At 38.2% G+C, this 15,859-nt stretch overlaps 1 protein-coding gene and 1 pseudogene across 2 annotated transcripts in view; one reads left to right on the top strand and one right to left on the bottom strand.

Annotated features, from left to right (window-relative positions):
- Positions 1-15,859, bottom strand: part of RYR3 (ryanodine receptor 3) — a 753,100-nt gene that overhangs the window by 686,460 nt on the left and 50,781 nt on the right. The gene's annotated exons all lie outside the window — the stretch shown is intronic.
- LOC102852307 lies at positions 13,327-13,792 on the top strand (annotated as a pseudogene).

Below are 15,859 nucleotides of genomic sequence, written 5' to 3'. Positions count from 1 at the left end.
ACTTTCAATGTGTTTCATTGATTATGTAAAGGCATTTGACTGTGTGGATTACAACAAACTGTGGCTGACTCAGAGAAGAATGTGAATCCCAACACACTGATTGTGCTTATATAAAACCTATACTTGGACCAGGAGGCAGTCATCAGAACAGAGCAAGGAAACACTGTATGCTTCAAAATTGAGAAGGGTGTGTGTCAAGGGTGTGTCCTATCACCATTATCTTTTCAATCTATATGTGGAACAGATTATCTGGGAGGCTGGGCTCTATGAGAAGCATGGCATCAGGATTGGAGGACAATTCATCAATAACCTGTGTTATGCAGATGACACAACCCTGCTTGTCGAAACTGAGGAGAACTTGTAGCGCTTGCTGCAGAAGGTCAAGGATTGTAGCCTTCAATATGGATTGAAGCTCAACATCAAGAAAACAAAGATTCTCATCACTGGGTTAATTGGCAGTATCAGGATAGATAATGAAGAGACTGAGATTGTTGAGAGCTCTTGGTACTAGAAGCCAGGAAATTAAAAGACAAATTGCATTGAGAAAGCCTGCTGTCAGAGACATCTTCAAACTACTAAAGAGCAATGATGTCAGTCTGTAGACTAAGGTGTGCCTGATACAGGCATGGTCTTTGCAATTACCTGCTAATGTATCAGAGAGCTGGACAATGACTGGGGAAGATAGAAGGAGAATTGATGCCTTTGAGCTTTGCTGCTGGAGAAGAGTACTGAATATACCATGGATTGCGAGGAGAACAGACAAATTTGTTCTGGAGAGGGTGAAGCCAGAATCCTTGGAGTCAAGGATTATGAAACTGCCTCCATCTGGCATACTTTGGACATGTTGCAAGACAGGATCAGTTCTTGCAGAGTAATGTCATGCTTGTGAGGGTAGAGAGACAGCACAGGAGAGAAAGACCCTCAATGAGATGGATTGATTCAGTGATTAGGGTAATAGAGGTAGATGAGTCAGAGACAATAAGATTGGTAAAGGATAGAGCTGGGTTTAGGGGTGCTGTACATAGGGTCACTATGCAGGTGACTCAATGGCACATAACAACAATAACAACTCAATTCTTATTCTTTCATCTTATAATGAGATCTTGTTCTTCCACTCTCCCACTTTTAAATTATCATTTTCAAGAAGCAAAAAGAAGTAGAAACCTTGTTCCCGGCAGAGGCAGGGTTTCCTTTCCCTCCCTGGTGAAGACTCGGTTGTTCAGGAAGCTTGCTCAGAGCAGGTTTGGGAAGCCACATTAAGGTCCATGAGAGAACTACTATCTTTTCCCCACTTCCCCCCCACTCCACACTAGTTTATTTACAAAATTTGAATACATTGTTGTCAAGAACAAATGCTTCCAGCCTTCTTTTCCCCTTTTTCACTGAGGTGCCTGAGGCTGCAGAGCTTGAGACCACAAAGAGCCTGTGGGTTACCCTAGTACCCCCTCCCTCCGAGCAGTGGATGCAACAAAATTGTACCTTTATGTATAGTTCTTAGCTTTTTAATCTTCAAGATAACTGTGTAAGATTTTCTTAATAATTTTCATCTTACTGAAGAACAAATCAAGAAGGCTGAAGTGATCATCTCTTGTTCATAGTTTTATTTTGGTATGTTCTTAATCATCATTGTTTCTGCACCTGTACAATGGTTCACACTGACAGCGCCACAGATAAAATTAAAATTCAGACTTCTAATTCCACTTTAAAAGTGTCTGACTGTAACTAGGGCATCAGTTCATTTGGGTCCACCTGAAATTACTTTGTTTTCTGTGTTTATAATAGTAACAACTACAAATTAATAATCCCTGAAAACTTAATACTACATTACTAAGCAATTCGGTACACATTATTCCTATCCTTGTGGCAATACTGCAAAGTAGGACCACTAATTACTCCCCTTGAAGAGATGAGGAATCTTCCCCACTAAGTTGGCAATTATCAGAAAAATCACAAAAACACGTACTGGCAAGAATACAGAGATATTAGAACTCTTACCCTGTTCTGGTAGGAGTGTAAAATGGTGCAGGTGTTGTGAAAAATATTTTGGCAGTTCTTCAAAAAGTTAAACATGGCATTACTATATGATCCAGAATTTCTATTTCTAGGTATACATCCAAAAGAATTAAAAGCAGGGCCTCAAAGAGATACTTGGGCATCAATATACAATAGCCAAGCAATAAAAAAATGAAGATATAAAGAGAAAAACAATATTGATACTTGCCACAGCAAGGATCAACTCAGAAAGGCTTATGCGATGTGAGTTAAGTCAAGCATCAAAGAATAAATATTGTATGATCCAATACATATGAAACATCTATAAGAGGAAATAATAGTTAAAATTTTTATTAGTGGATACCAAGTCCTCAGGAGAGGAGAGGACAATGCAGTTACTATTAAACTAAAACAACAAAATCTCTCATTGTCCCAGAGTCAGTTCTCACAAGAATCCTCCACCATGTTTCCAAGGCTGTAAACTGCCCACAGGATACAACTGCCCACCTTTCACCTATGAACTGCTGGTGAATGTGAACACCAGAGAGGCAAAGCTTTGGGGTTAGTAGTGCAACTCACTATCAACTACACTAGCAGAACTCAACAGTTATTGCTAAAGGGTTACTGAATTTCTGTTTGTAGTGATGGACAACTTCTTTATACAGATAGTGGTAATCATCATGTAAATAACATAATGTCAGTGAAGTATATAATTTAAAACTATTAAAACTACATTTTTAAATACAGACTTGGCCGAAATAAAATTTGAAAAGGTGGGAGACAGATAAGAGGTTTAGATTCAGTTAAGGTTGTTTCCCAGAGGTCATACATTTAAAAAAAAAATAGAAGTAAGACTCAAGTATAAGCTTTCAATCTACAAATTTAGGGTTCCCTTCAATAGGATATGCTGAATAACTTAGATTCTGCAAATTTGCATGCAAACCTTATCATCTACAAGACTCACAAATCTATACTTACGGTCTTCATCTACCTCCCAAATTCAAGTACAACTCTCATCTCCACCTTTTGGATATCTCTATCTAAATGTCTCAGTTGTAGGGTTTTTGCTTCCTCCGTAGTATTTGCTGAATGGTCTCATGTGAAGCTGGCAGTTCACAACAATTATATGTTTTAAGAAGTCAACTGTATAATTTCAAGGGGGAAAGGAGGAAAGATTCAATAATTGAGCTAAGTGGAGTTGGAACTGGGCAATGCAGGGACCAAAGACATAACAAACTCTCCCTGTCTATCTCCAAATAAAATGGTTCTCATTAGCATCAGTGCTACCATTCCAAAAGACTAAGGATGTAAGGAAGTCATTTCCTTCCAGTAGACCTAATGGCTGAAAAACCCACATGGAGCCAGTTATGAGAACAGCACTAACCTGAGAAGTTTACATAAGCTTGATGTCTACCACTGGATCAAAAGTTTCTTTAAGATTTCACAAAGGAATATGACCAAATAAAGAATCTTGAAAGTAGACATCATGATTTAATTACCTTAAGGTATCCTTCTACCATCACCCCGTCTCTAATGTTTACCAATAATCTGACTTTGTACACCTAACTTTCCAAACCTTGGTCTCTTCTTATGTTCAGTGGGGATAATAACATACACCTAATAAATGTGATAGTGTGCAACATCTCAGGTAGTTAACTAAAAGGTCAATAGTTCAAATCCAACATTTGCAACATAGGAGAAAGACAGCAGCCTCTTCCTGTAAACATTTATAGCCTCAGAAACCTGAGAAAATTCACTGTAAGTTGGAAGAGAATTCTTGACAGTGGGTAGTAGAAAGTTGTGGTGGCCTACACAGCAATCATTTGTCTATTTCCTGTACTGAACAACTTGGAGTTGCTGTGATGCTGAACACTATTCCATAATCATATCAAATACCGTAATGGTTACCTGTTACGTACAATGGTTGATGAGCTTCCCTACTGATTCATATTGGGAAGCAGGAGTGGCATCCACTTCCTAAACTAGATGCCTCTGGAAACGCTACACACTCTCTTATAATATACAGAAATGGTGTTAATTAGAGAACAGAGTTCAGGTCTTTTGTGCAAAGCTTACTCTGAGTCATATTAAACTCGACAAAATGTAGCCACTGTTAAATGAGACTAGTGCTGTTATATCTTGAGGAGCACCCTTCCACTTTGCACATCACTATTTGTTAATGTGCTGTATGAAGTAATCTGGGTTTGCTGTGATGCTGAATCTTGTGCCATGGGGATATCAATACCATATTGGTTTCCCACTGTGGACAGTGTTTGGTGGAGCTCCGAGTTGTAATACAGGTTAGGAAACAGGAGTTTCCTAAGCATCCACTTCCTAAACCACATGCCTCTGGAAACTCTATGAACTTGGAGAAACAATGATAGCTACGGAAAGGCATTAGGTCTTTTGTTCATAGAGTTGCTATGAGTCCACTTTGACTCAACAGCAATCATCAACAACAACTTAAAAAAATGCACTGCAATCCTGAAAGCAAGTGGTTCAAATCCACTAGCTGCTCCAGGGGAGAAGAATGGACAATCTTCTTCAATGCAAATTAACTGCCTCTGAAAACCCACCGGGAGACTGGCTTCAATTTGATGGAACACAATGACAAGAAGTCCTAGTGGTACAATGGTTAATTACTTAGCTACTAACTGAAAAATTAATGGGCTGAACTTATCAGAAGCACAGTGAGAGAAAAACAAAACTTTCAAAAAACAACAAACAATTCAAGCTCATTGTCCTCAACTCAGAACTGATTCACAGCTGACCCTCCATTGAGTTTCTAAGGTAGTAAGTCTCACAGAAAGAGATTTTTCCATTTTTCTTGTGTGAAACCACTGATGGGTTTAACCAGTGGGTTAGCAGTGAAACTCCCTATGGGCTATGCCACCAGAGCTCCCTCCATGGGAGAAAGATTTAGAAGTCTGCTCCTAAAAAGATAAGACTCTAGAAAACTCTAAGGGGGGGGAGTGTTCTATTTTGTTACAGGGGCTCACTATGAAGTAGAATCCATTTGATGGCACCCAACAAGAGAGGCAGTAAGAAGGATGTTAAATTAGATACTGTATGAGAAGGATGTTAAATTAGATACTGTATGGTGTTAAATCAAAACAACTTCCCTCCAGAATACAACAGCTTCATACAGGATGCTCCAAAATTGGAGACTCTTCAGCAGGACTCAAATGAGTTTTAAATACAAACTTCATCCACCAGATCCTGATTAATTTAGACAAGAGGCTTCCAGCCCATAGCTGACTGTTAAGGAAATAAAAATGGCCAATCTCCTTACACTTGATTGTTAATAAAATTAAAAAAAAAAAACAAGACCAAACAATTTACATGCAATCAAGATGCATCAATGATAATTGCTGACTGGAATGCAAAAGTTGGAAACAATGAAGAGGGAATAGAAGTTGGAACATACTTGGTGATAGAAATGAGGCTAAAAACAGAATGATCGAATTTTGTATTATAATGATTTATTCATTGCAAATACCTTTTTAAAAGACACAGTTATGACTTTACACATGGATCTCACCTGATGGGCTGCACAGAAATCAGACCGACTACATTTGTGGAAGAAATCATTGCAGAAGTTAAATATCCTCAATAAAAACTAGGCTAGGGCAGACTGTGGGTCAAACCATCAACTGTTCATAACCAAGTGCAAATTGAGGACAAAGAAAATGAAAATAAATGCACAGGAACCAAGATATGATCTTGAATCAATTCCATATGAATTCCAAGATCATCTTAGGAAAAGGTTTGAGGTATTGAACACCAGCGATCAAAGACCAGATGAGTTGTGGGATGATATTACCGATATCATCAATTAAGAAAGCAAAAGGTCATTACAAAAAAAAGGAGAAAAAAAATCAAAATAGATGTCAGAAGAGACTAAAAATCACACTGGAGCATCAAGAATCCAAAACAAAAGGAAAACACACCAACATAAAAGAGCTGAACAGAAGACTTCAGAGGGCAGATGGACTTGATAGCACCTAAAAACAACAACACAGTGCTAAGTAATTATGCCTTAGCTCTCTGATGGCCAAGTGGATAAGGACTTGTGCTGTCAACTCCAAGGCAGACACTTCAAATCCATGAGGTGCTCTATATGAGAAAGTTGGGCAATTATTTGAGCAGTTTACAGACTACTAAACATCCTTGACAGGGTCAGGCCTGATCCAGCTCCCACACGGTGGCATATTACAGCCTAACAATACGCGCAGAGCACTCGGCTGCTAATCGGAAGACAGGTGATTCAAATCTGTTGGTCATTTAAGGGAGAAAAAGAAAGCAATCTCTTCATGTTTAAGACTTACCACCTGGAATCCTTATGAGGCCAGTCTACCCTATATGATGTATCTCTCTCTGAGTCCAAATCAAGTCAACAGCTGTGGGTTAATTATTAGAGCAACAAGTCTTATTCTTTCTGCCATGAAGTAACAACTTCAAGTTAGAAAACTTCACATTTAAATCCTGAAAAGGCAATCCCTCCTGATCCCCGGCTTTATTTGCAAAATATAAAGATGACAAGCCTGCCAGAAGCAGCTACTGACAAGATCTTGACAGTCCAGGTCCATGGTGAATGCTGTTTTCATCTGGTCCTGTCAAACATCAATTACTTCACTTGTGAATTGATGAAGAAATTAAAAGACCAGAGAAAACAGTAAACTTACAGATGAGCCTTGATAAACTGGTTCCTGAAAGGAAAGCCTTCTTATTACATAGAGAGTAAGTGAAAAGGTAGTGACAAAGTCCCTGCACCCTTCCCCCACAATTCCCTTCCCAGTCCGCACAGAAAGCTAAGTCAGTCCCTGAGCACACGTGCCAAACAGGTGAAAGGCCTGCTACTGCTGAATAAGAAGACGCCAGAAGTTGCATTATGACACTTGGCACTTAACTCTTTCTCTTTCTTCTAAACATCTCTCATTTACAAGATTTCAGAAAAGATACTTGATAGTTTCCCATGGGTTGGTTCAAAGATTCCCATGGAGAATTACGGAACTATTGTCAAGAATGGCCGGCAGGAAGAAAAAAAGCAAATAGGAGTAAATGCTGTCTGAAGCGGTAGGAGAGGGGAGAGCAGAATGTAAATTTCAAAAAGAGAAATTACAGCTGAGCAAATAGACACAATAGTGAAAGGCTGTCTTACTATGCGTGCTCAGGCCGTTCGTTCACAGGGTCTCTATGAGTCGTCTATGACTCGACAGCATCAAACAACAACAACAACAACAACAACAATTTTACTATGCAGGCCTTTAGGAGGGGTCTCTTAGCAGATGCTACAGAGAGGCTCTGAATTTACCAGCTGCAAAGTTCCTATGTATCACTAAGGTGTTCTCCTTGAGACTGCTCAAATCTGAGAAAATGGATGTTAAACATTCATTTGGGATAGCAACAAAAATGCCCATTCAGTTTTGCGTTTTCCAATTTCTTTTGCTATAGGACTTAATGACCAAAGAGCCATGAAAGCAAGGTTAGGCAACCACACCAACATTTCTTTTGATTCTACGCAGCCTTTAGATGGATGTGTAGTCTTTCCTTCAGAAAGCTTTCAGGAAAGTTCACTGGTTTCATTATCCAGGTCAAAACATTTAGAATAGCCTTTTCTTTTTATAAAAAAAAAAACACAAACCAACAAAACAACTAAAACCTAAATATCCATTTAAGAGAAAGTACTTTCTTACAGCTAGATGTCATAAAAAGGAAATGTCTTATTTGTACAAAGTATACTTTCTTTGGGAGGCATCTTCTTGGGCCCTAGCAGGAAAAAAATATTAAGGATACCATCAGAACTCCTATAAATCAGAGGAAATTTCTCTGCAGAGATGTTTTACAGAAGCACAGTAATAGAGATATATAGAGAGAGATATAAACAGAATTTAAATCTGGGAAGAATATGATTTGTGAATACAATCTCTTAATTTTTAAGAACGGGGAGTAATCTCTCACTGAAGTGTTTATTATATATCTGAGGTAGGGGTCTCTTTGCGACTCTCAGTGCTAAAATCAAGTTCCAGAAAAACCGAAATCATTATAGTTATACTGGGACCACCTGGTCTAAACCAACATCATTTTTAGCTTTGCCTATCAAAGCAGCAAACTAATTGGTCTCCGTACCTTCCACTCTTGTTCTCCTAATATCCCTTCTCTAGAAACCATCAAGAGTAACCTCTTAAAAAATGAAATAAAATTACGTAAATATCCTGCTTAAAATCCTTCTGTTGTTTCCCTTGCTAAATAAAATAACACAAAAATGTCTTACTGAGACAAAAATCAAACTTGGCTGTACTGTACAATTTTCCCCATAGCTGACTTTGGCTGTTCTCATTGAAATTCAAACCAAATTTAAGAAATGCATTCATATACCTTAGAGAAGAGTAGTGGAAAAGATGAAACAATAATGGGTTTTCTGCTCTAAACCTTTCCACTTGACCTAACAAATGTTAGAAGAATACCGTATACAGCAGATTTTTCACTTCAGGAAGTGTTTCGAAAGGATAGTTCATGTTAGGTCGAGGGTAGATTTCAAAGTATGACAGAGAGGAAGGAAGCACTGGGTCTACCCTAACAGCTGATGTTTTCTACCACCACAGGATTGCTACCCTATAGCTACTCTTTAAAGAGTGAAGGAAATGATAATTCAATAGCTCATAGAAGACATTTTTAAAAGAATGAAAAGACAAATGACAGACTGGGAGGAAACATTTACAACATACACATCTGATAATGGACTCACACCCAAAACTTATAAAAGCTATTTAAAAATCAGGACTATGAAAACATACAACCCAACTGAAAAATAGGCAAAAAAATCTAGAGAACCCAATAAATATACATATGATATAAAATGACAAGCACATCACAAGATGCTCAATATATTTGTCAATGCTGTTGAGTTTGTTCCTACTTACAGCGACCCTACATCAAGTTTCTGACGCTGTAAATTGCAACAAGATGAGACTGCTCATCTTCCTCCTGGGGTAACACAGGTAGACTAGAACTGCTAGAGATGTATGGCTTTTAGGTTGTCATCACAACTTGCTATGGACTAAGTAACAAAGGCTCCTCTAATTTGTCACTGTTGTTGTTGTGCACCGTTAGGTCAGAACCAACCCATACTTGACCCTCCTGTGGGTTTTAAGAGGCAGTCAATCACACAGGAGGAGACCATCCATCTTTCTCCCGTGGAGCAGCTGGTGGATTTGAACCACATGCCTTTGGGACTGCAGTACAGATTCTTACCACTAAGCCACCAGAGCTCCCTAACTTGTCATTAAGACATTACAAATTATAATACTGAAGGAGATATCACCACATATCTATTAGAACGTCTAACAGGTTTGGAGGAAGACTCAACAATCTGCATTATGCAGATGACACAACCTTGCTGGCTAAAACTGAGGAGGATCTGAGGCATCTTCTGTAGAAGGTCAAGGCCTGTAGCTTTTCAATACAGACAAAGATTCTCACCACTGGTGCATGAATGATGAGGAACAGACTGAGATTGTTAACAGCTTCAGGTTGCTTGATCCACAACCAACACTCAGCCTAGAAATCAAAAGATGAATTACACTGGGAAATTCTACTGTCAGGGACTTCTCTGGAGAACTGAAGAGCAATGCTGTCAGTGTAGAGACTAAGGTGCACCTGGTTCTGGCCATGAACTTCACAATTATGTGCTATGCACCAGAGAGTTGGACAATGATCACAGATGATAGAAGGAGAATTGGTATCTTTTATTTGTGGTGCTGGAGATGAGTATTGAATATTCCATGAACAGGTTCATCCTGGAATGAAATCAGGCTGATCCATGAAGGCAAGGATTTTGAACCTTCATCTGACATACTTTGGGTATATTGCCAGGAGGGCCAGTCCTTGAAGAAGGACATCATGCTTAGAAGGGTGTAAGGACAGTGAAAGAGAGGACCCTGAATGAGATGGATTGACTCAATGACTGCAGCAATGGGGTAGGTGTATTGGAGACAATGAAATTGGCTCAAGATAGAACAGGCTTCAGAACTATTGTACATAGAGTTGCTATGTAAGTGACTCAATAGCACATAACAACAACAACATTTAGAAGACTAAAAATATAAAACGCTGGCAAAGATTTGCTTACAAGAAACGCCCATTGCTTACAATAGGAAGCTTCATCCACTGCTGACAGGAGGAACATGGCACTCACTCTCAAAGATATTTTGCAGTTCTTACAAAGTCAAACATAGTCTTAACACATGATCCACCATTCCTAACTCACAGATACTTACTCCATTGAGTAGCAAACTTACATACACACAAGCATCTGCACATGAATAATACTGCCACTTTATTTCTAATTCCTGACATCTCGAAGTACCCAATATGTCCTCCAATAGGTTAACAGGTAAATAAAACACACATAGTCATACACTGGAATATCATTAAGCAACAACAAAAGAAAGAAATGACCTATCAAGACATATAAAGACACTGAAGAACTTTAAATACATATTTCTAAAAAAAAAAAAGTCTGAAAAAAAAATATGAAGATTAGAAGTTGAGGGGAGAGTAGGGTCAGGGAGATGGATAAATAAAACACAGGAATATTTTAGGATAATAAAAGTATTTTGTATGATATTATAAGTGAACAAATGACATCTACCAAAACCCACTTAATTTCACTGCATAAAGATTAAAATTTAACATCCACAAAATTTTTAAAAGTCACTTAGGAAGATGATCCCAGGAACCAATGAAGATTATGACAAGAGAACAAACGTGCATGGCAAATACATGAAATATGAAGAAGCTGGTGAAAAGGGACTCACCCTAGTAACTCTGGAAATGAGCAAGTCTGTAAGGTTAAAGGGAAAAAACAAGTGCACACAGCATTGTACTTCATTTCCCATAGGGCTACAGATTAACAAATTTGATAGTGTACTACTTGCATACTGGAATTAAACAATTAAGTAAATGGATGGCATATGGTGGGAGCCAAGTTTCTCCCTGCTGAAGAGGAAATTTACAAATAAACCATGGGTAGAGACAATAGTCCATGTAGTAATAAAGACACTATTAATTAGATTCAGATGATATTGCATAGAAATATTCACATGAATATATATACTTAAAGACTGGTATATAAACATATATATTTGTTCTGGCAACTAAGAATAGTTAAAAGAAATTACACACCCCATAGCAGCAAGCACACCCAGCACCTTTACCTTGGTTTCTAACACCATTCTCCAATAAAAGGAACTTGGACTCTTTGGAGGACTGGCTGATTCTAGGATTGGGGATTGAAATATATGAGATAAGTATGGAGAGCTAATAAAAGAAGAGAAAGAAAAAGAAATCCCACATTAACGAGGGTGTATCAAAGTGGCACCATACTTAACTGAATTATCTCCCAATGGCCAAGGCTGAAATAATTTGAGAAATAAAATAAAGAGATATTATGGACTGTTGCTGTGCCCACTGAGTCAGAATCGACCCATAGCTGACCCTCCAGCAGGTTTTCAGAGGGATTAAGAAGCATGTGAGAAGACTCCCCTTCTTTCTATCCATAAAGCAGTTAGTGGATTCAAACTGCCTGCCTTTGGATTGGCATCACAGCTCTTTACCACTAAGCCACCGGGTCCTCCTGATACTGGACCATAACAAAATGTAGAATAAACCTCTACGAGTCTATATTTATAAAAACTAGTGGCTAAATAACTTAATCAATGGGACAGAATACACAAATTTCCTGTATACAGAAAGAATGCAAAAACCACATAGATACTCTGCTTTCTAAAAAGTTGGAGCATAGACTCTCCATTAATTGGATGTGGGCTGCACACAGAGACTTCTTCCCAAAGAACACAGTACATAAAGGATGGGAAAAATTATTTAATTTAGAAAACCTAACAGATTTAACGATATGCCACATGGTCAAAGACAATATTAACAGACATAAACTATGGTGACAGTATGTACCTTCAATGTAATGTGAAAAAAAATATTAATTTACCTGTCAGCCTCTTCATAAAAACCAATAATCTCAGTCTGAGAAAAATAAGAGGAATGTTCCAGCAGAGGAACTTTGATTAATATTTGCCCAAACAAAGTCATTACCATCACGAAGGTTCTGACTCAAAGCCACACTACAAGATAGAGTACAATTGTCCCATAAGGTTTCCAGAAGCAAACTGCCATCAGCTTCTGCTACAGAATGGATGGTGGTTTAAACTGATGATCTTTCTGTTAGAAGCCAAACGCTTAACCACTACAGAACCAGGACTCCTTATACCTGACTAATACTTCTCAAAATGTCAAGGTCATCGACAACAAGGCAAGTCTGAAAAGTTATCACAATCAAGAGGAGATATAACACATAAGTGTACTATGATATTCTGGTTGAGAAAAAGTCAAAACCTAAGAAAATCTCAATAAAGTATGCACTAGTTAAGTATCAATATTATTCATTAATTGTAACACATGTCCCATAGTAACATAATATAGAACTCACCAGAGAAAATGTATAGGAGGAAGAAAAATAGAAGAATTCTTTCTATTACTAATTCATTGCTTTTCTAAATTTAAATGTATTCTTAAAAAATAAAGCTTGTTAATAAAATAAACAACAGTAATTTTTTTAACATGCTTTCAAGATAATTAATAAAGTAGGCACAATTATGCTAGTTGTTGCCTGTTTTTTCTAGTATTTTATTTAGAAAGAAAGGGTCAGAGGAAAAATTATCTGTGCTTTTCCAGGTTTCTATTTATGATGAGATATTTTGAAGGCTTCTCCATTTCTTAAGCCAGTTAAAAGAATGTGGATTCTTACAATGAATACCAGCATATGAACTATTTCCCTAGATGATGATGTTGTTGTTGTTGTTGTTGTTGTTAGATGCCACTGAGTTCCCTGCACTGACACACAAGAGCCCACTGCAGCAGTCAGCTGTCAATCCACCTAGTTGAGGGTCTTCCTCTTCTTCATCAACCCCTTCACCCTTCTGAACAGCATGTCCTTCTCCAAGGAAAAGCACCTTCTAGCAACATGTCCAAAGTATGTGAGGTGAAGCCTCATCACTCTTGCCTTCAAAGAGCACTCTGGCTGCACCCTCTCCAAGACATTTCTACTCATTTTCTTGACCATCCATGTGATGTTCAGGGCTCTACTCCAACACCACAGCTCAAAGGCATAAATTATTTTTCTGTCATCCTTATTCATTGTCCAGGTCTCGAATGAATAGCTAGATACATTTCCCTACATAGAGACATTCAAATTAGAAGTTGTCTACAAACCACCATACTCTCTTCCCCAAAACACTCCGGGACAGCACCAGATCCCAGATGGCGGCCAGCAGGAGGCTGATGAAGGAGTTTGAAGAAAACCGCAAATGTGGAATGAAAAACTTCCGTAACATCCAGGCTGATGAAGCTAATTTATTGACTTGGCAAGGGCTTAATGTTCCTGACAATCCTCCATACAATAAGGGGGCCTTCAGAATCAAAATCAACTTTCCACCAGAGTACCCACTCAAACCACCAAAGATCACATTCAAAACTAAGATCTACCATCCGAACAATGATGACAAGGGGCAGGTATGTCTCCCAGTAATTAGTGCTGAAAACTGAAAGCCAGCCACCAAGACTGACCGGGTGATCCAGTCCCTCATAGCACTGGTGAATGACCCCCCCAGCCTGAACACCCTCTCCGGGCTGACCTAGTCAAAGAACACTCTAAGGACCGTAAAAAATTCTGTAAGAATGCTGAGGAGTTTACAAAGGAATTGGGGAAAAGCGACAAGTGGACTAAAATCTGCAGAGATTGACTCAGAGAGTCTGAACAGAGACCCCACCAGTGTATTCAGACCTCCGCAAAGCAGAACTCTGTGGAGAACTGACTGTGCCACCACCTGGCCTCCACTTGTGACAGTTACTAACTTTCTACAGTTTCCTTAATCAAAAGTGGTCTAGGTAACCTGTAAAGAAAGGATTAAAAATTTAAGATTTAAAAAAAAAAAAAAAGAACACTCTGGGATTCTTGGTCTTTTCATTCCATGGATCACCTATGTATTTTTGATGAAGGTTTTGGTTTATGGATTAAGCAAATAACTAGTAGATTCCCCCTGACGCCCCATTTATTTTGGTTTCACTGCTTTGTAAAGTCAGTATGCAGGAACAAGGGAATGTCACAATGTTCTCCACAGAAAAATTATAAAATCCTTTATTACAGTACATTTCTATGACCCTACCTAAAATCTGTGACTCTATCATCACAACACAGATACATCTACATGTGCATACACACAAACACACAAAGAGCTTTTTGTCTTCAAAAATGTACTATCTTATGTATGAATATTCTCAACAACAAAAATAAAACAAAAACAGTATTGTACCCATCTTATTTCAAGAATCACCTTTAGTTATAAACAAAAAGATCAAGGTCCTAAAAAAAGTTGAGTGAAATAACTCAGTTTCATAAGGACAAATACTGCATAAGACCACTAATGACAAAATAGAAGGATAATTAGTGAAACATGTATGGGTTGGGGCTAAATCACAGGGTTGAACAATTTGGCAGGTAGAGTTGAGGGTAAAGGAAATGGAAAAGATCTGGCAGGAACTTGAAAAGACATGGTAATGCTGGGCATAAGGCCACTGGTGAGTCACTTTATAAAATATAATGCATGGCAATGATTCTATGAAATACAATGTGAATGTAAGCAAACAGATATAAAAGAAAATATTTTTATAAAGTTGTTTTAGAAAGAGAAAAATATAAAAATGATTGTTTAGAACTGAGAAAATGTCAGTGGAAAAGGAAGGCAGTGGTGTTCTAACATGATGAACTGTTACCAAAAGCCTGCATGCCTCCAGAGGTTTGAATCCTTGGGAGAAGATGTCATCATGGTTTACAGCCTCAGACAACAATGGAGAGTGGCTATGAGTGGAAACTAACTCGACGGCAGTGAATGAGTGAGTGAGTCCATGGAGTGTTACAGACCCTGCTGAAATTAAACGTGCAACCACAGAAAGAAGCCCTGATAGTATAGTAGTTAAAGAAATCATCTGCTACTCAATAGTTGGGTGGTTGAAGCCCAGTAGCTACTCCTTGGGAGAATAATGAGGCAGAGTCTGCTTCCATAAAGATTTACAGCATGGAATCTCTATGGGTAGTTCTACTCTGTTCAACAGGGTTACTATGGCTTAGACTCAACTCAGTGGCTGTGATTTGGGGTTGTGTTTTATCATAAAAAGCTATCTAATATCTTTAACAAACAACTTCAAAATTAAGTACAATGTGATATGATTTTTATTAAGAAATCACATATGTCTTTATTGATTGTTATAGTCACTATGTCTATCCATGTTTGTGAAGGTCTTCCTCTTTTCTGCTTTACCACTGATGAAGTCTTACTTGATTTACCAAGCATAATGTCCTTTAGCGACTGGCTCCACCTGATAACATGTCCAGAGTATGTGAAATGAAGTCTCACTGTCTTTGCTTTGAAGAGAAATTCTGGCTGCATTTCTAAAGAAGATTAGTCCTTTTTGCATATTTAATATTCTTAGTCAACATTTTATAAGAAACATAAACACAGGTTATACACATGGATTTCACCTGATGGTATGCATAGGAATCAGATCGATTACATCTGTGGAAAAAACTGCTGGAAAAGCTCAATATCACCTGTGAAAAATAGGCCAGGAGCTGATTGTGGAACAGACCACTACTCATATGCAAGTTCAAGTTGAAACAGGAAAATTAAACCAAATCCACAGGAGGCAAAATATGACTTTGATTTCATCCCACCTGAATTTCAGAATCATCTCAGAAAAAGGTTTGAGGCCTTGAACACTAATGAGCGAAGACCAG

Source organism: Elephantulus edwardii, unplaced genomic scaffold, assembly GCF_000299155.1.
Source record: "Elephantulus edwardii isolate Elephantulus edwardi_28Jun2011 unplaced genomic scaffold, EleEdw1.0 scaffold00026, whole genome shotgun sequence".
NCBI lineage: Eukaryota > Metazoa > Chordata > Mammalia > Macroscelidea > Macroscelididae > Elephantulus > Elephantulus edwardii.
Note: the sequence above shows the minus strand (reverse complement) of the source record. Positions and strands in the feature narration are given on the sequence as shown.